Source organism: Sciurus carolinensis, chromosome 9 (assembly GCF_902686445.1).
Source record: "Sciurus carolinensis chromosome 9, mSciCar1.2, whole genome shotgun sequence".
NCBI lineage: Eukaryota > Metazoa > Chordata > Mammalia > Rodentia > Sciuridae > Sciurus > Sciurus carolinensis.
In genome coordinates, this window is record NC_062221.1 from 70,815,535 (window position 1) to 70,836,248 (window position 20,714).

The following is a 20,714-nucleotide window of genomic DNA, read 5'->3' on the forward strand; positions in this document are numbered from 1 at the left end:
GCGGGGCTGCAAATTAGTGCAGCCACTCTGGAAAGCAGTGTGGAAATTCCTTAGAAATCTTGGAATGGAACCACCATTTGACCCAGCTATCCCACTACTTGGCCTATACCCAAAGAACTTAAAATCAGCATATTACAGAGATACAGCCACATCAATGTTCATAGCTGCTCAGTTCACAATAGCCAGATTGTGGAACCAACCTAGATGTCCTTCAATTGATGAATGGATAAAGAAAATGTGGTATATACATATACAATGGAATACTACTCAGCCATAAAGAATGATAAAATTATGGCATTTGCAGGCAAATGGATGAAACTGGAGAATATCATGCTAAGTGAGATAAGCCAATCTCAAAAAACCAATGGACGAATGATATCGCTAATAAGTGGATGATGACACATAATGGGGGGTGGGAGGGGTTAGTGTTGTGGTTGGAGTTGGGTTTAGGGAGGGCAGGAATGGAGGAAGGAAGGACTGTATAGAGGGAAAAGAGGGGTGGGAGGGGTGGGAGGGAAGGAGAAAAAAATAACAGAATGAATCAAACAACATTACCCTATGTAAATTTATGATTACACAAATGGTATGCCTTTACGCCATGTAAAACAGAGAAACAACATGTATCCCATTTGTTTACAATAAAAAAAAAGAAAACAAAATTGACCAAACAGAGAAGATGGTAAGAAATCATGAATAGAATCTAGAAGAATTACGGGATATCATGAAAAGGCCAAATTTAAGAATTATTGAGATAGAGGAAGGAACAGAGAAACAAACCAAGGAATGAACAATCTATTCAATGAAATAATATCAGAAAATTTCCCAAATCTGAAGAATGAAATGGAAAACCAGGTACAAGAGGCTTATAGAACTCCAAATATACAAAATTACAACAGACCCACACCAAGGCACATTATTAGGAAAATATATACAAACTAAAATACATACAAACTAACATACAAAATAAAGACAGAATTTTAAAGGCTGCAAGAGAAAAGAATCAAATTACATTCAAGGGGAAACCAATAAGAATATCAGCAGATTTTTCAATCCAGACCCTAAAAGCTAGAAGGGCCTGGAACAACATTTACCAAGCCCTGAAAGAAAACGAATGCCAACCAAGAATCTTATACCCAGAAAAACTTAACCTTCGGGTTTGACGATGAAATAAAATCCTTCCATGATAAACAAAAGCTAAAAGAATTTACAAAAAGAAAGCCAGCGCTAAAGAACATTCTCAGCAAAATTATCCATGAGGAAAGATGAAAAACAATGATGTAAATCAGCAAAGGGAGGAACTACCCTAAAGGAACAGCCAAATAAAAAAGAAACCAAATCATGTCAAAAAACAAAAATGATTCAAATGACTGGGAATACAAATCATATCACAATAATAACCCTGAATGTTAATGGCCTGAACTCATCAATCAAAAGACATAGACTGGCAGATTGGATTAAAAAGAAAAATCCAACAATATGCTGCCTGCAAGAGACTCATCTCATAGAAAGAGATACCCACAGACTAAACATGAAAGGATGGGGAAAAACATACTATGCACACAGACACAGCAAAAAAGTTGGAGTATCCGTCCTCATTTCAGATAATGTGGACTTCAAGCCAAAACTAGTCAGAAGGGATAAAGAAGGACATTACATACTGCTTAAGGGAAGCTTAAATCAGCAAGACATAACAATCATAAATATCTATGCCCCGAACATTGGCTCATCCATGTTCGTCAAACAAATCCTTCTCAATTCCAGAAATCAAATATACCACAACACAATAATACTACGCGATTGTAACACACCTCTCTCACCACTGGACAGATCTTCCAGACACAAATTGAATAAAGAAACCATAAATCTCAATAACACAATCAACAATTTAGACTTAATGGACATTTATAGAATATACCATCCAACAAATACACTTTCTTCTCAGCAGCACATGAATCCTTCTCTAAAATAGACCATATTTTATGCCACAAAGCTACTGTTAGCAAATACAAGAAGATGTAGATACTACCTTGTATTCTATCAGATCATAATGGATTGAAATTAGAAATAAATGACGGAATAAAAAACAGAAACTTCACCAACACCTGGAGATTAAATAATACGCTATTATATGATGAATGGATAACAGAAGACATCAGGAGGGAAATAAAAAAATTCTTATAAGTAAACGAGAACAAACACATCATATCAAAATCTCTGGGACGCTATGAAAGCAGTACTTAGAGGAAGATTTACTTCATGGAGTGCATTCAACAAAAGAAGTACAAATCAACAAATAAATGACTTAATACTACAGCTCAAAGCCCTCGAAAAAGAAGAACAGACCAACACCAAAAGTAGTAGAAGACAGGAAATAGTTAAATCAGAGCCAAAATCAAAGAAATTGAAACAAAAGAAACAATTAAAAAAATCGACAAAATATATAGTTGTTTCTTTGAAAAATAAACAAAATTGATAAACCCTTAGTCACACTAACAAAGAGAAAGAGAGAAAACTCAAAATACTAAATTCGGAATGAACAAGGAAATATCACAACAGACTCGAGTGAAATACAAAACATAATTAGAAGCTATTTTGAAAATCTATACTCCAACAAAACAGAAAACCTCGAAGACAGCAACAAGTTTCTAGAGACATATGAATTACCTAAACTGAACTAGGAGGACATACACAACTTAAATAAATCAATTTCAAGCAATGAAATAGAAGAGGTCATCAAAAGCCTACCAACAAAGAAAAGTCTGGGACCAGATGGGTTCTCAGCCGAGTTCTACAAAACCTTTAAAGAAGAGCTCATTCCAATACTCCTCAAAGTATCCCATGAAATAGAAGAGCAGGGAACCCTCCCAAACTCATTCTATGAAGCCAATATCACCCTGACACCTAAACCAGACAGAGACACATCGAGGAAAGAAAATTTCAGACCAATATCCTTAATGAACATCGATGCAAAAATTCTCAACAAAATTTTAGCAAATCACATACAAAAATAAATTAAAAGATAGTGCACCACGATCAAGTGGGTTTTATCCCAGGGATGCAAGGTTGGTTCAACATCTGGAAATCAATAAATGTAATTCACCATATCAACAGACTTAAAGTTAAGAATCACATGATTATTTCGATAGATGCAGAAAAAGCATTTGATAAAATACAGCATCCCTTCATGCTCAAAACACTAGAAAAAACAGGGATATGGGAACATTCCTTAACATTGTAAAGGCCATCTATGCTAAACCCATGGCCAATATCATTCTAAGTGATGAAAAACTGAAAGCATTCCCCCTCAAAACTGGAACAAGGCAGGGATGCCCTCTTTCACCACTTCTATTCAACATCATCCTTGAAACTCTAGCCAGAGCAATTAGACAGACCAAAGAAATTAAAAGGATACGAATAGGAAAAGAAGAACTCAAACTATCCCTGTTTACTGATGACATGATTGTATATTTAGAGGAACCCGGAAATTCCACCAGAAAATTTTTAGAACTCATAAGTGAATTCAGTAAAGTAGCAGGTTACAGATCAATGCTCATAAATCCAATGCATTTTTATACATAAGTGATGAATCTTCAGAAAGAGAAGTTAGGAATACTATCCCATCCACAATAGCCTTGAAAAGAATAAAATACTTGGGAATCAATCTAACAAAAGAGGTGAAAGACCTCTACAATGAGAATTACAGACCACTAAAGAAGGAAATTAAATAAGATCTTAGATGATGGAAAGATCTCCCATGTTCTTGGATAGGCAGAATTATATATTGTCAAAATGGCCATACTACCCAAAGTGCTATACAGATTCAATGCAATTCCAATTAAAATCTCAAGGGCATACATTACAGAAATAGAGCAAGCAATTATGAAATTCATCTGAAAGAATAAGAAACCCACAATAGCTAAAGCAATCCTTAGCAGAAAGAGTGAAGCAGGGGGTATCGCAATACCAGATCTTCAACTCTACTACAAGCAATAGTAATAAAAACGGCATGGTATTGGTACCAAAATAGACAGGTAGATCAATGGTACAGAATAGAGGACACGGACACAAACCCAAATAAATACAATTTTCTCATATTAGAGAAAGGTGCCAAAAATGTGCAATGGAGAAAAGATGGTCTCTTCAACAAATGGTGCTGGGAAAACTGGAAATCCATATGCAACAGAATGAAACTAAACTCCTATCTCTCACCCTGCACAAAACTCAACTCAAAATGGATCAAGGACCTCAGAATCAGACCAAAGACACTTCATCTTATAGAAGAAAAACTAGGTCCAAATCTTCAATATGTTGGCTTAGGATCAGACTTCCTTAACAGAACTCCCATAGCACAAGAAATAAAAGCAAGAATCAACAACTGGGATAGATTCAAACTAAATAGCTTTCTCTCAGCAAAGGAAACTATCAGCAATGGGAAGAGAGAGCCTACAGAGTGGGAGAATATCTTTGCCACTCATACTTCAGATAGAGCACTTCAGATAGAGCAGAATATATAAAGAACTCAAAAAACTCTACACCAAGAATACAAATAATCCAATCAACAAATGGGCTAAGGAAATGAACAGACGCTTCACAGAAGAAGATTTACAAGCAATCAACAGATATATGAAAAAATGTTCACCATCTCTAGTGATAAGAGAAATGCAAATCAAAACTACACTAAGATTCCATCTCACCCCAATTAGAATGGCGATTATCAAGAACACAAGCAACAATAGGTGTTGGAGAGGATGTGGGGAAAAAGGTACACTCATACATTGCTGGTGGAGTTGCAAATTAGTGCAGCCACTCTGGAAAGCAGTGTGGAGATTCCTTAGAAAGCTTGGAATGGAACCACCATTTGACCCAGCTATCCCACTCCTTGGCCTATACCCAAAGGACTTGAAATCAGCATACTACAGAGATACAGCCACATCAATGTTCATAGTTGCTCAATTCACAATAGCCAGATTGTGGAACCAACCTAGATGTCCTTCAATTGATGAATGGATAAAGAAACTGTAGTATATATATATACAATGGAATATTACTCCACCATAAAGAATGATAAAATTATGGCATTAGCAGGCAAATGGATGAAATTGGAGAATATCCAGCTAAGTGAGATAAGTCAATCTCAAAAAACCAAAGGACGAATGATCTCGCTGATAAGCGAATGATGACACATAATGGGAGTGGGAGAGGTTAGTGTTAGGGTTAGGGTTAGGTTTAGGGTTGGGGTTAGGGAGGGGGGCAAGAATGGAGGAAGGAGGGACCGTATAGAGGGAAAAGAGGGGTGAGAGGGGTGGGGGGGAAGGGAAAAAATAACAGAATGAATCAAACAACATTACCCTATGTAAATTTATGATAACACAAATGGTATGCCTTGACTCCATGTACAAACAGAGAAACAACATGTATCCCATTTGTTTACAATTAAAAAAAAGATAATCTTTTGCTGAACTGAACTCTTGACCATAAAGAAAACTGTAAAGCCTGACCAGGCAATACCTAACCGAAGAATTTCCCTATAGTGTCCATACTGAAAATAACTAGTAGATTTCACAGACTTCTCTAACACAACTTGTAGCTCAGTTCTGAGATTTAACACAGACAAGAATCATTTGAATGAATACCCCAATTGCCAGTGAGCTTTTTTTTAATTTTAATTATTTTTATTGTAAACAAATGGGATACATGTTGTTTCTGATTGTACATGGAGTAACAGCATACCATTTGCATAGTCATCCATTTACATAGAGTAATGATGTTTGATTCATTCTGTTATTTTTTCCTCCCACCCACCCCTCCCACCCCTCTTTTCCCTCTATACGGTCCCTCCTTCCTCCATTCTTGCCCCCTCCCCCCCATTATGTGTCATCATCCGCTTATCAGTGAGATCATTCCTCTTTTGGATTTTTGAGTTTGGCTTATCTCACTTAGCTGGATATTCTCCAATTTCATCCATTTGCCTGCTAATGCCATAATTTTATCATTCGTTATAGCTGAGTAATATTCCATTGTATATATATACCACATTTTCTTTATCCATTCATCATTGAAGGACATCTAGGTTGGTTCCACAATCTGGCTATTGTGAATTGAGCAGCTATGAACATTGATGTGGCTGTATCTCTGTAGTATGCTGATTTCAAGTCCTTTGGGTATAGGCCAAGGAGTGGGATAGCTGGGTCAAATGGTGGTTCCATTCCAAGCTTTCTAAGGAATCTCCACACTGCTTTCCAGAGTGGCTGCCCTAATTTGCAACCCCACCAGCAATGTATGAGTGTACCTTTTTCCCCACATCCTCTCCAACACCTATTGTTGCTTGTATTCTTGATAATCGCCATTCTAATTGGGGTGAGATGAAATCTTAGGGTAGTTTTGATTTGCATTCATCTTATTACTAAAGATGGTGAACATTTTTCATATATCTGCTGATTGCATGTACATCTTCTTCTGTGAAGTGTCTGTTCATTTCCTTAGCCCATTTGTTGATTGGATTATTTGTATTCTTGGTGTAGAGTTTTTTGAGTTCTTTATATATTCTGCTCTATCTGAAGTGCTCTATCTGAAGTATGAGTGGCAAAGATATTCTCCCACTCTGTAGGCTCTCTCTTCCCATTGCTGATAGTTTCCTTTGCTGAGAGAAAGCTATTTAGTTTGAATCTATCCCAGTTGTTGATTCTTGCTTTTATTTCTTGTGCTATGGGAGTTCTGTTAAGGAAGTCTGATCCTAAGCCAACATATTGAAGATTTGGACCTAGTTTTTCTTCTATAAGATGAAGTGTCTTTGGTTTGATTCCGAGGTCCTTGATCCATTTTGAGTTGAGTTTTGTGCAGGGTGAGAGATAGGAGTTTAGTTTCATTCTGTTGCATATGGATTTCCAGTTTTCCCAGCACCATTGTTGAAGAGACCATCTTTTCTCCATTGCACATTTTTGGCACCTTTCTCTAATATGAGAAAATTGTATTTATTTGGGTTTGTGTTCGTGTTCTCTATTCTGTACCATTGATCTACCTGTCTATTTTGGTGCCAATACCATGCCGTTTTTATTACTATTGCTTTGTAGTAGAGTTGAAGATCTGGTATTGCAATACCCCCTGCTTTGCTCTTGCTACTGAGGATTGCTTTAGCTATTCTAGGTTTTTTATTCTTCCAGATGAATTTCATAATTGCTTGCTCTATTTCTGTAATATATGCCCTTGAGATTTTAATTGGAATTGCATTGAATCTGTATAGCACTTTGGGTAGTATGGCCATTTTGACAATATATAATTCTGCCTATCCAAGAACATGGGAGATCTTTCCATCTTCTAAGGTCTTCCTCAATTTCTTTCTTCAATGTTTTGTAGTTTTCATTGTAGAGATCTTTTACCTCTTTGGTCAGATTGATGCCCAAGTATTTTATTTTTGTTTTTGAGGCTATTGCAAATGGAGTTTTTTTCCTCATTTCCCTTTCAGCTGTTTTGTCGCTTGCGTAAAAAATGCTTTAGATTTATGCGGGTTGATTTTATAGCCTGTTATTTTGCTGAATTCATTGATGAGGTCTAGAAGTTTTCTGGAGGAGTTTTTTGGATCCTCTAAATATAGAATCATGTCATCAGCCAATAGTGACAGCTTAAGTTCCTCTTTTTGCCAGTGATCTTTATTTCTTGTTTCCTCAAGAATCCTAGCATAACAGACCCTGTACACATCCTCTGGCTCTTACATTTAAGTGCACTCTGGATATCATTTCTTAACTGTATTTCATACCCAGGAGCTTTCTTTAGTGCCAAAGCCTAGTTGGTGCTGGTATGGCACAGACTAAATGCAGGTAATTAAGCCATCCCTCACCCTCCGCCAAGCCCTCATCCAGTGATTGACAGGAGTTTTGTGAAACTATCTGGCCTCCGAGGTAGATTCACAATGAGTTCCCAAAGTGGGATTTAGTCATAGCTGATCTGATAACAAACCTACCAGTGTTCTTTACTTCCCTAGTTAAATCACTTGTACTTTAATCCTGAATCAAAGTCCTCTTCTGGGGGAACCCAAATTAAGGTACACCCCGGGGCACTTCCCAACAATGCATTTCTATGCTGACTGTTAATCAGTCGTGGCATCTTAGAACTTAAAGGATTCATCACAGACCATCCAGGGTCGAAATTTCTTCACTCTGAAAAGGAAACGAGTGTGCAAAGGGAGGAAGTTGTCTGCTCAAGGTCAAACTAGCCCTCCATGGAAAACACAACACTTGAATCGGTCTCTTCATACCCAGTTCAGTTCTGCTCTTCGTGGGATCTAAGCTGACCTACCTGAAGGTAATCTCACACTTAACAAGGGTAAAAATGGGGCATCTGCAACCATGACAGACATCACTAGTTGAAATCAGTACTCCTTTTCCATCAACTCAAATATAGTCTCAGAATATTCCTCAACAGAGTCCAGACAACAATTACTGTTTGGTCAGTGGTAACCCATAAAATGAAACCTATTTCCATGCCTGATCCAACTTGAAAAGCATATGAATTTTCTCTGCTTAAAATAGTTTTAGGGAACTTTTTATTTTCTCCTTTCAGTAACAAAAGAAAACTCCAGAAGGACTGGGAAAGGCTTCTGAGCAATTATTTTCACTTGCTCAGGAATTTTGTTCTTCACTTGATACTCTTGGAAGAGAGAGGAAGGAATGAGTAATTGAAGCACAGAGAATTTTCAGAGTAGTGAGACTATTTTGTGTGACACTATAATGGGGACACATGACATTATGCATTTGTCAAACCCATTGAACTATACAACACCACACACACACACAAGAACTATGGATTTTCACTAATAAAATATTGATATTGGTTCATCAGTTACAACAAATTTTCACACTAATGCAAAATGTTATTGGGGAAAACTGGGGAGAGCATAGATTATTTGGGAGTCTTTCTTTCCTGCTCAATATTTCTATAAAACTTAAAACTGTGCTGCAAACAAAGTCCACCATGCTTTTTTTTTTAAGACAATAAGTAATTTTGGGGATATAATACTGATAATTGTGGAAAATAATAACTCCTGTCTACTTTTTACTGGTTTATAAAACAAGACAAAACAAAACAAAAAACAGCCCAGCAGATTGTGAGGCTATGACAGGAGGATCTCATTAACAGCCAGCCTCAGCATCTTAGCGAGGTCCTAGGCAACTCAGGGAGACCCTGTCTCTAAATAAAATATTTTAAAAGGACTGAGGATGTGGGTCAGTGGTAAAAGCACCCCTGGGTTTAATCTCTGATACCAAGAAAAAAAAAAGAAAGAAAGTCAGCACCCCTGGGCATGGTGCTTAGTTCAAGGTACCAAACCTTACAAAGGGATCATGAAAACCAGGTATTTTTAGAAGAGAGAAACTGAGGCAGTGAAAGGACTTGAAATCATGTCACATGAGGTCATATAAAAGAAACTGAGTATATCTAACTAGTAGAAGTAGAGTTAATGGGTGGAGTAGAATATAGGGGCAGGATGTAATAGTTGTCCCTACACATTTGAAGGGCTATCTTATAAAGGATTTATTTCTATAACTCTACAAGAAAGAACAAGGGCTAATAAGCAGAACTAGAGTAAACATATTTGGGCTTAATATTAAGCTAAAGTTTTGAATAATTAGAACTTCCCTAAGGTGAAATAGGTCAATGTATTAGACAGTCAGTTACGGCAAGCAGAAGACAGTCGGACTCTCCCTTAGTGGTCTGATTTTTACATCTAAGTTAACTGTTTTGCCTTTCTTTTTTCATATTTTCCTTGATTGAATTCACTAGCTTATATTCAGATACACTTTTACTGGTTAAATAATTTATTATAATACTTTTATGTCAGAGGTGATAACAGCATAAAAGTGAAGGACACTGAAATATTTAAACATTGTGTAATAATGGCACTTGATGTCTTTATCTGCCAAGACACATAGCTATCCAAAACACAACTCATGTCTGTTATTTCTCATCAAATTACTAACCTGTGCTTCTCATTTGTTCCAAATGTTATCAGTATAATAGCTTTATTTATTAAGTACCTGTTATGTGTTAGATATTTTACAAATAATCAATTAATTTAAATCCTCACCATAAGCCAGTGAGGTGGAGTTTATCTCCATTTTTTAATTGAAGAATCTGAGAGTCAGAAAGTAACTTTGCCATTCTTATCCAGCCTGTAAATTCTAGAATGATTTAAATCTATACTTTAGGGATTCTAAAGTTGTACAATTTGCATATAGAGGTTGTGATGGTCATACTTAGAGTGGGGGTGATGATGGAAACTTATCTTGAACCTATATTTTCTTGAACTGCACACGTAAGATGGCTCTCAACAATCACTACCTGCTGGTATTTGCGCCTTAACGTAGTCTCCTCCCTTATTATACCGGTGGTGGTTTGTTTGACTAAATAGAATATAGCAGAAGTGATGCTATGTCACTCCTGAGGTTAGGTTACAAAAGGCACTGAAACTTTATTCCTTTTCTCTCTCTCTCTCTCTCCTCTAGGTAACTCTGTCTGGGGAAAGCTGGGTGCAATCCTAGAACAGCCCTATGGAGAGGTCCCCAAGACAAGAAACTGAGGTATCTGGCAGCAGCCATGGGAGTGATCTTGGAAGCAGACCCTCCAGTCCCAGTGGAGTCTGCAGATGGCTTCAGCCCCCCACCTCCCCATAACAACCTCATGAAGGATCCAGGGCCAGAATCACCCAGCTAAGCTGCTCCTAAATTCCTGACCCATAGAAAGTGTGTGATAATAAATGTTCGTTTTTAAAACAATTAAGTTGGGGGGGGCGATTTGTTATGCAGAAGTATAGGGCAAGCTAGGGGAGTTCATGGGGAAAAGGCTAAAACCCCCAAACTTCAACTCTTTGCAGTAAAGTCATTGCCAAAAGCTAACTTCTAACCACTATGCAAATGTTGTGAATTTTAAGGGTCTTAACAACAAGTTTTAAGGAGACTTTATATATATAAATTTACATATGTAAATCATATATATTTATTCATAAATATATATGTAACATATTTCTATATTTATATATAAATATATGTAATATATTTATATTATATAAATACATTTATATATTTATATGTAAACATATATGTGTATATACACACATAAAATAATATATATAAATATATCAATTTATATATAAATTTATATTTTATAAAATATATTTATAAAATTTGTTATTAAGATCCTTAAAATTCACATCATTGGCATAGTGGTTAGAGGTTAGCTTTATATATTTATATTTATATTATTTATAAATAATTTATATATAAATTATAGCTACATAAGTATATAAATAATTATATTTATATATAAATTATATTTATAATATTATTTATATAAGTATATAAATAATAATTATATTTATATATAAATTATATTTATGATATTATAAGTATATAATAATAATTATATTTATATATAAATATATATGTTTTCTCTCATATATATATGAGAGAGAGAAGAAAATAGAATACCTAAGTTTCTTAGCAAGAAATACACATATTGCAACAAAACTTATTTTTCCAAGTTGCATCAAATACTTTGGCTTCCATATAAGGTATAGGTTGGGATATAAAATAAAGGTTTTGTGGTACATTGTGGTTTTATTTTTAAAAAGTTTATAAAATACTGTACTACACTCCGTATCACTCTGCCTCTTCTATAGACTTCTTTACTTGACTAATGGCTGGAGCACAAAATTGAGGCTCCTAGACAACCCAGCTTTGTACATATTAGCTACAGTAACTTGAATGAGTTTAAACTTCAGCCAGTTACCAGAGTGTAACTATGATGAAATGTTCATAAAAAAGCTCTTCAGATGTTAACAGAAGCATTAAGAACCAGTGAAACTTTGTGAAAGAGGCCTTCAAATTCTGCAAGTTTTGCAAGGATGGTATTAGTCCTGAGATTCTAGTTTTAAATGTAAAATTCTGCTAAGTGAGGGATACCAGTCCTAAATGTCTTTCCTCTCAAAAAGTACCAATTATAGGTTTCTAGTGGCATCAATTCATTACCATAGTAAGAATAAGATATGTCCGCTCCAAATACCAAGATTGAAGATTGCCCTAGTGCTAAGTCTATTTGCTATTAGCCTTCTAAACACTTGCTATGGCTTGAATGTTTGCTTCCCTTAAAAATTCATGTTAAAACTCCATCAGCACTGTGTACTATTAAGAAGTAAGGTCTTGGGCTGGGGATATAGCTCAGTTGGTAGAGTGCTTGCCTTGCATGCACAAGGCCCTGGGTTCAATCCCCAGCACCACACAAAAAAAAAAACAAAACAAAAAAAGAAGTAAGGTCTTTATGAGAACATTTGGTCATGAGTGTGAAATCCTCATGAATGGGATTAGTGCCCTTTCAAAAGAGGCTGGAGGGAGGCGTCCACCCTTCTGCCATGTGGGGATAAAGCAAGGTGTCATCTATGAAACAAAGAACATACTTCACCAGACATCAGATCTGCTGGTGTCAGACCTTGGAGCTCCCTGCCTACAGAACTGTGAGCAATAAATTCCTGTTGTAGTTTAAAAACTATCCAGGCTAAAGTACTTCACTATGGTATCACTATGATTTGAATAAAAGTTTCTCAAGGCCCATGAGTTAAAGTTTAGGTCCCAGAGGCTGTGGGATTGGAAGGTGGTGGCAACTTTAAGAGGTGGAGCCTAGTGGAAGGTCTTCCAGTCACTGGGGATGTGTGCCCTTGAAGGGGATATTGGGATCCTGGGCCCTTCCTCTTCCTCGCTTCCATTTCTGGCTGCCAAAAGGGGAGCAGTCTCGCTCCACCATACACTCCCACTCTGATGTACTGCCTTACCACAGGCCCAAAAGCAATGGGGCCAACTGATCATGGAGAAACCTCTGAAATCTTAAGCCAAAATAAACCTCTCTCTTTATAATTTGATTATCTTAGGAAGTTTCTTACAATAATAAAAAGCTGTTGAAAGTTAATATTTTCTTTTTAGATGCCTCTCAATTTTTGGCTCTTGCCTGATGAGTTTCCATGAAATTCAAGTGAGAAAGATTCTAATACCTGCTTCTCTATTCTTGACTTGACTCAAACGACCCCCACCTCCATACCAATCTTCTGTCCTCATCTATAGTTTCAGGGATGCTTTCTGGCTTCCATGCAGCCACCAGCTACCCCCACCTAAAAGACCCCCACCATAATTGTAACATAGAAGCTTCTCTCTTGGTCAACAAGATTTTTGCAGATAATGTCAGTAGGATATCTGCAGAGCTCATTGTGCTTGGAGACTTCCTCTTGTTGTAAAGGCCAGGTTTCTCTTTCTTGTAAAAACTAGGTTTGCAATCAAGCTTGTTGCTGTGCAAACGTTACTATTTCTGCTTTCCTTGGTAAAAACTTGAGAAATCTCTGTCTGACCTAAAATATGGGACAAAGAGTAACTGCTATGTAACCATGCATTGGGTATAAACCCCCACTCAGTATAAATCTAAAAGAATTTCCAGACCCTGAGTCCAGAGATTTTTAGGCATTAGCCCCTCTGAATCTCTGCAGCTTAAATAAACCTGATTTCTGAAAATTCCTTAGGCGCCCAACCTTATCTGTCCTACTCTTCCTTAGGATCACACTTGGAGGGAATGTGCAGGTGAGGTATGACCAATAAGAATGGTACTTATTTGGTCATATTATCCAAAATATAAACTGCTTGGTGATATGATAAGTCCCTTAAGAAATTGTTACTGTTTTTTAAATGGTTCATGCAATTTTCCAAATGCTTAATGAGCTCTTTGAGAAGTGACCAGATTCCAAGTATATCTTGAAGATGAACAAGATTTCCTAAAGGACTGGGCATGGAACATGAGATAAAAAGAGGATTCAAGATGACTTGTGGCTTTTGGCCCAAGCAGCAAAAAGGGTGAGTTTGCTTATAACTAACATGGGAGTGCTGGGGGGATAGCTTAGTTGGTAGAGTGCTTGCCTCGCAGGTAATGTGACTTGGTGGGGTGCAGCATAGAGGGTGAGGAGTTCTATTTGGGATACATTATGTTTACACCATATATTTTTAGCAAATCAATGAAGAAGTCTACTAGTGGTAAGTGTAATATACAAAGCTGCTCCCCCTGACCCTTTCCAGCGCAGCCATTTTCCCGCCTCCCAACCACTTGTCAGTCTGTGAACATCCTAGCTAGCTATTGGTTCATCAGTCAGCTTGCAAGTATCCTTCTCTGTTATTGGTCTCCTGTTAACTCTGCAGAATTCAATTGCTTTACTGTAGCTACCCCGCCATCTTTTCTCATCCTTCTCTCTCTCCTCCTCACTTTCTCTATCCTCCTGGCTTTCACACTCTTTCTTGCACAAGCCCTTTCTCGTTCCCTTTCTTTTCCTCTCATTTTCTCTCTTACCCTGCAGGGAGACACTCTGTTTGCTTAATAAACTCCCTTATGTGATTTCCCGTGTCCGGTGTGGTTTCCGTGGGATCCCTTACAGTAAGTATAGACATTGAAGTTTAGGAGAGAGTCCTGACTGGTCATATAAATTAGGAGAACCATTAGATCTCAAAACAAATGAATGGAGACAAAGAAGATAAAAGAACCAAGGGTTGAGTCTTACATAAGAATTCAGGGAAAGAAAATGGGCAAGGAAAGAATGAAAATCAGTAGACACTGAGGTAGGGAACAAACCTCAGCAAGTAAAGAAGTATATGTAGGAAGAGAGAGTTATCAACTGTGTCAAATGCTTCCAAGGGATAAAGTTCAATAAGCAGAAAGAGGCTATTGAAATTAACAACACCGAGGCCATTCATGACCTTGATGAGCAGAATCGGGGGTATGCTGGAGGTAAAAGCCTGTCTTGGAATGGACTTAAAAAAGAATTGGAGGTGGACTGGGGTTCTTTGGTAGAGCGCTTGCCTAGCATGTGTGAGGAACGGTTTGATTCTCAGCACTGTATATAAGTAAATAAATAAATAAAGGTTCATTGACAACGAAAAAATATTCTTTAAAAGAGAATTAGAGGAGAGGAAATGGGAATTAGTATAGAAAAGCACAGTCAAAAAATTTTGCTGCAAGGATAGCAAAATACTGAAGCAGTAGTTACATTACGATACAACAGTAGTTACAATACAATAGTAGTATTGGGGTCAAGGAACACTTTCGGTGTGGTGGTGGTGGTGGTGCTGCTGCTGCTACTTTGGTGTTGCTAATTTGTTGTTGTGCTAAAAAAAGAAAAAAAGAAAAAAGCAAGCAAGCAAGCAAGCAAGCAAAACATTTATTTAGCTAGATCTTCACAAAGGTTCATTGGAAGCTTGAGTTAATTCATAGCATATCCCAGTAAGAATGTGGAGGTTTCGATGAGTTTCCTAATCACCTTTGTAATCCCCTAATCCTACCTAATTCATGCATCCAATGGTTAATAATCACCTTGAACATTAAAAACGAAGGAAAATTGTGGTAACTTTGTAACCAGAAAACTCAGAACTAAGACTGAATTCTCCTGGGAAATACTGAGAACTGTGTTTTCACAACTCCTTCTTCTCCATTTTTGGTATTTTTCCAAGGAAAAAATTATGTACTTTTTTTCATCATAATGGTTCTTGTCAGTTCCAGAAGTCTTGGGAAAAATCTGAAGTTGCTGAACTTTGTGGTGCCTATCACAAACATTAACAAATGTGCTGGCATCTACAAATGAAAATCAGCTTATTGGTACTGTAATTTCATTTTGTATTAGAAGAAAATGGATTTTTAAAAATTAATATGATTTAGAAGCTAAATTTCTATGTAAAATTAGATTGAATAGTTTCAACTTCAACTGAATGCATAGTTGTCTTTAACAATGACCTTGTCTGAGATTATTTGGAGAACAAGAATCAAGTTACCTTTACAAATATAATCAAGTATGTGCAGTCACTTTGTAATCTGAAAATATTAAAAATGAATATAATATTGTTTCCCAAATCTGATTTCTCCCTGTCTCCCATATAAACTCCACCATACTTTGATTTGTATTTCCACATATCAGTACCATAAAAATAAAGTAGCACTGAGATAGAACAGAAGACATGAGGATAGGTAGAAAGCAGATGTGCAGGACAAAACAAGAGTGACCATGATTTAAAGTCTACTTTCACATGGATTAGAAGTCCAGATTTAAAGGTCACAAACAGTACTGTTCAATCAGTTATTAGACCTTATCCATGGTTATACCAATGTAGTACTGTTTACATTCACAAAGAAAAGAAAATAACACCCCCACCCCATTAATGGTCAACAGGTCCATAAATGACCATATCCCAGTAATAGTCAACATGTCCAGTTAACAACTCTACTCTGTCTCTCAGAGTGTATATTTCTTCCTTTCTCTCAATAACATCAATCTGTGCCTCACTTTGAGTCATCCTTAAATTCCTTTCTGTGAAGGATATGTGTTGGTACAGGAGACATATGGGAAGCTCTCCATATTTTTCTGCTCAATTTTGCCATTACCCCAAAACTGCCCTAAAAATTGGTCTATTTTAAAAAAATCCTTCAGTTCAATTATAAAATTAAACAGTTCTTCATAAGAATGGATGAGTATAATAGCAAATTTCAGAAGTAAACTTTAACCTATCAAGAAGTTTAACATGAAATATTAAGAGGAATAAGAGTAATAAATCACAATTTAATAAATATTGTTGGGAAGTTAGTTTTCATTGTGAAAAAACGTTAAACATCAGTTCATACCTCACAATCAACACATACCCACAGTAAAATTAACCCAAGATGAGGAGAAGTTTTTAACTTTAAATATTCCTAGGAGTTAATAAGAGTTGCATATTTAACTAATTGTACTAAAGTGAATATTTTTCAACTAATGAAGCAAACAGACCATCTACAGATGGCAATTTAAATGCATTAACATAAAATACTGAAGCATTAATTGTAAGATCGTACTGGAGTAACCTGATCAGACGACAGTAACCGGAGAACGGACAGGCCAGATGTGAATCTAAAAGAAAAACTTTATTGGGACAGCTCTTGGGCGAGATTCGCCTGGTCCCACAGAACAGGGGCTGGAGAAGTTGCATGTGGTCCCATGGGGCGGTGTTTTTACAACCCCGGATGGAGGGGGAAGCTTGAGGACTCGTGTCCTCCTGGGATTGGCTGGGATCATTTGTCAGCGCCTGATTGGTTGCTCCTCGGAGCATGTGCAGGCTACATTGTTTCTCTACGCATACAAGCGCAAGCTGTTTGATGCCCTGCCACACCGTGCAGCTGCCCTGAACCGCCCTAATATTAATAAATGCTAAAAGATATTTGCAATACAGCAGACACTCAAGAAATGCATGTTGATAAATGAACACATTAGGCCTCTTCTCAGCCAGAACTGTAAATTATCCAGTTTGGAAACGAAACAGGAGATGGTAAGTTATTGTATCAATGTGATAAATCCAAAGTCTTCCATCAGATGATTCTTGAAAGGGTTAATTCAGCATGCTGAAAGGTTTAGAAATATCAATATTTAATTCATTGGTATATGAATTACATAAAAATCAAACAAATGAAACGTAGGTCAATATTAGAATATTTAGTAATATAAAATTTACCATATTAATAGGTCTAAGGGAAAAAACAATTTGAATATTCCCATAGATGCTGAAAAACCTTGGGGCAAATTTAACACCTTTTCCTAACAAGATTTCTTGAAAAAAAAATGGATGACTATTTCCTTAACATATTAAAATATGTATGTTTCAATTCTTAAGTCATCATGTTACTTAAGGAAACTCTGGAAGCATTCTCATTAGGTGTGGGACCATAGGTGAGTATGGTACGGATCTACAATACAATTCAACATTATTCTGAAGATCTTAACTGATACAATTATAAAAGATGAGATAAAACTTTTCATTGGTCTCAGTGGCCGAGTGCTTGCTTGCCTAGCAGGTACTGACAAACAAGAAAAGCCCCCATAAGCAAATTCAAAAGACAAATGAAAAATCAGGAGGAAATAGTCATAACACATCACTGATAAAAGATTAATAACCCTAATTTATTAAGAACTTCTAAAATTCGATGGGGGTGGGGAGAAGCCTTTGCACTATGAAAGAAGATCATTCCGCGCTCTAAGCCTGCGGGATAGGCAGTCATAGGCCAGGGCGGTCAGCGCCCTAGCAGCCGCTCTGCAGGTCCCAGGGCTGCGTTGGCTCCTGTGGCCCCAGCACCCCTCATCGTCCTGCGGGAGGAAGAGCATCACGAAGCGGGGCAGACCTCGCACTCCCGCCGCCCGATGTCTTCCGGCTCTGGAAGTAAGTCTGCAACTTGGTGCTCAAGTTCTTCGGGGGTCGGAGCCCCAAGACTCCTCCACCAGCGGCGGGAAGGAGTAGGACGCAGCCACCCCGGCTCCGCTGGTTCCCCGGGACTGCCGGGCCGCCCCACCCACGAGACCCCGAGCCTGCCTTGAGCTCCGTTCGCTTTGTTTTCTGTGAAATGTAACCGCGAAGGGTCTGGTTCTACCTGCCGGACGAAACTAAACATTTGAGAGACAGCGTGATGGAAGAAGGAGGTTTATTGACGAGAAGACAGAATTGGAAGATGGGGACGCTTGTCCTAAAAAAGCCATCTTGCTTAGGGATCGCAGGCTTTGTTAGAGGAATTCTGTTGGGGAGGCATATCATGGACCCCCGACAAGGTAGAGACAATTTTCCGTTGAGCTGTCTTTCTGAAAGGCAGCTGAAAGGGGCTGCCGTTATCAGTACGTCGAGGGAGGTTCTGGGTTCTGTAAATCTAAAGAAAAGTTACTGTTAGAAATTCTAATGACTCATGTCTTTATAGTTCCCTTTTCCCAGGAATCGTTAATCCAGTAGTTAATCTTTAGGTTAACAAACAAACAAACAAACAACTACAAAAAGCAACCAAAAAACTTTTCATCAGTGCAGGGGAAGAAAGCAGCAGGGGCAGGTAAAGGGTCTGGGAAGAATAGTGGAAGATGACAGAAAAGAAAGGACAGGATAGTTTAACAGGAGGGTGGATTGGGTGGGTTCTTTATCTCACAAATTCAGAAAATGAACAGGGACACAGGGCGAGAGCAAAGTAATAGGATTTATCAGAGTAATAGAAAGAAAGCAGAGCTCCTGAATAAAGAGGGGTCCCAAGAGAGGGATACCAAGAGATGTCTGTTGTCTAGGGATTTTATGGGCTTGATCTGTCCCTATGGATATAGGATTTGGAAAGGAAGCTGACCAAATCTATTTTGCCTTCTTTAGCAAATCCGAAGAAAAGTGATTTCTAAGCCTTAATCAGCATAAGAGTGGGGGTGAAGTCTGTTGGTGCAAAAGGAAATACTTTTGAGAGTTGGTCTTGTCTACGGCCTATTAAGGAACAGCCCTTGTGGTTAGGAATAGTTGGGGTCAGAAATTTGATTTCCCTGTTCTCTCTTCCTTATTTTCTTCTCCAGATCCTTTTCTGGGCTGCCTGCGGGTGGTCTATTTTTTGTCTCAATAGTAAAATGTAACTTTTCACAGACAGGTTTTAGCAAACCATTAGGTAGCTTCAGTCAGAGGTGTCATCTACAGCAAAGTGGTAGACTAATAATATATTGCTCAGCTGTGTGACCTCTGAAATTAATGGGGATTAATGAGGTGTGACTGTGTGGTGCCTATGTACTGGGGATTGAACCCAGGGCCTGATCTGTGCTAGGCAAATACTGAGCTACATCCCTAACTCTTAATTTTGAAACAGAGCTTCTAAGTTACCCAAATTGGCCTCCAACTTGCAGTCTCCTGCCTCAGCCTCCCGGGTAACAGGAATCACAGAATTGGACCATCTCACCAGGCTAAAATTCCTGATTTTTAAAATCTACTAAAGCAAGTGGAAGGTCTGGGGATGTTGCTTGGTGGTAGAGTGCTTGCCTAGCATGTTAGAGGTCCTGGGTTCAATTCCCAGCATGCAGGTGCGCATGTGCGCATGACGCATGCACAAGTGAGTGGATGGGTCAAAATCACTCATAGTATCAGTCAAATTCATTAGCTGTGTAACCTCAATCAGTCAAATCCATACAATGGGCACAGCCATAACTTTCATAGTATTATCTTGGGGATTAATCTCCTCCCCCTCCTTGAATAACTACTTCATGGTATTAGCATGAGGAATAAAATTTCCACCCCGCACCCCTATGGTACTGGAAATCGAACCCAGGACCTCTCAGCAACTAGTGTCCAGATGATTGTGATACAAGATGAAGTTTGAGAAGTACTGCCTGGGGCATCAGGATGCCTCTGAAGGCATATCCTCAGAGGAGAGAGATCAGAGCTGTTTTCTCAGAAGGTAGTTTGAGGTGGGAGGATAAAGGGGAATGGGGACAGAAAGAGCTCTGAAAGGGTATTTCAATAGTTCTGGTAAAAGAACTATGAGGACACCAAGTGGACAGTGAGATTTGAAGCATAAAAGGAAAGGCAGGACCAGTGACAATTGATGCAGAAGAGGGAAAAGCCAAAAGTGCCACTGAGACTACATTTACATATGTTATAAATGGGCCTTATATCTTCTCTTGTTTTCTCAAGAAATAAATCTAAGTTCCCTCTGTAAAATGAGGCATTTAAACAGGATGATTTCTGGGGTCCTTTTCAGTTCATATGTCCAGTGAACAGAGCTGCTGTCTGCTGAGCAACCTGCTGAGTCTTTGAAAGGGGCTTTGTGGTGGAGTAGCCAGGGTGATAACTCAGAGCCTTGCTTTGCATCCTGCTTTGCCTCCTTTTGTTCATTCTTACATTCACTGC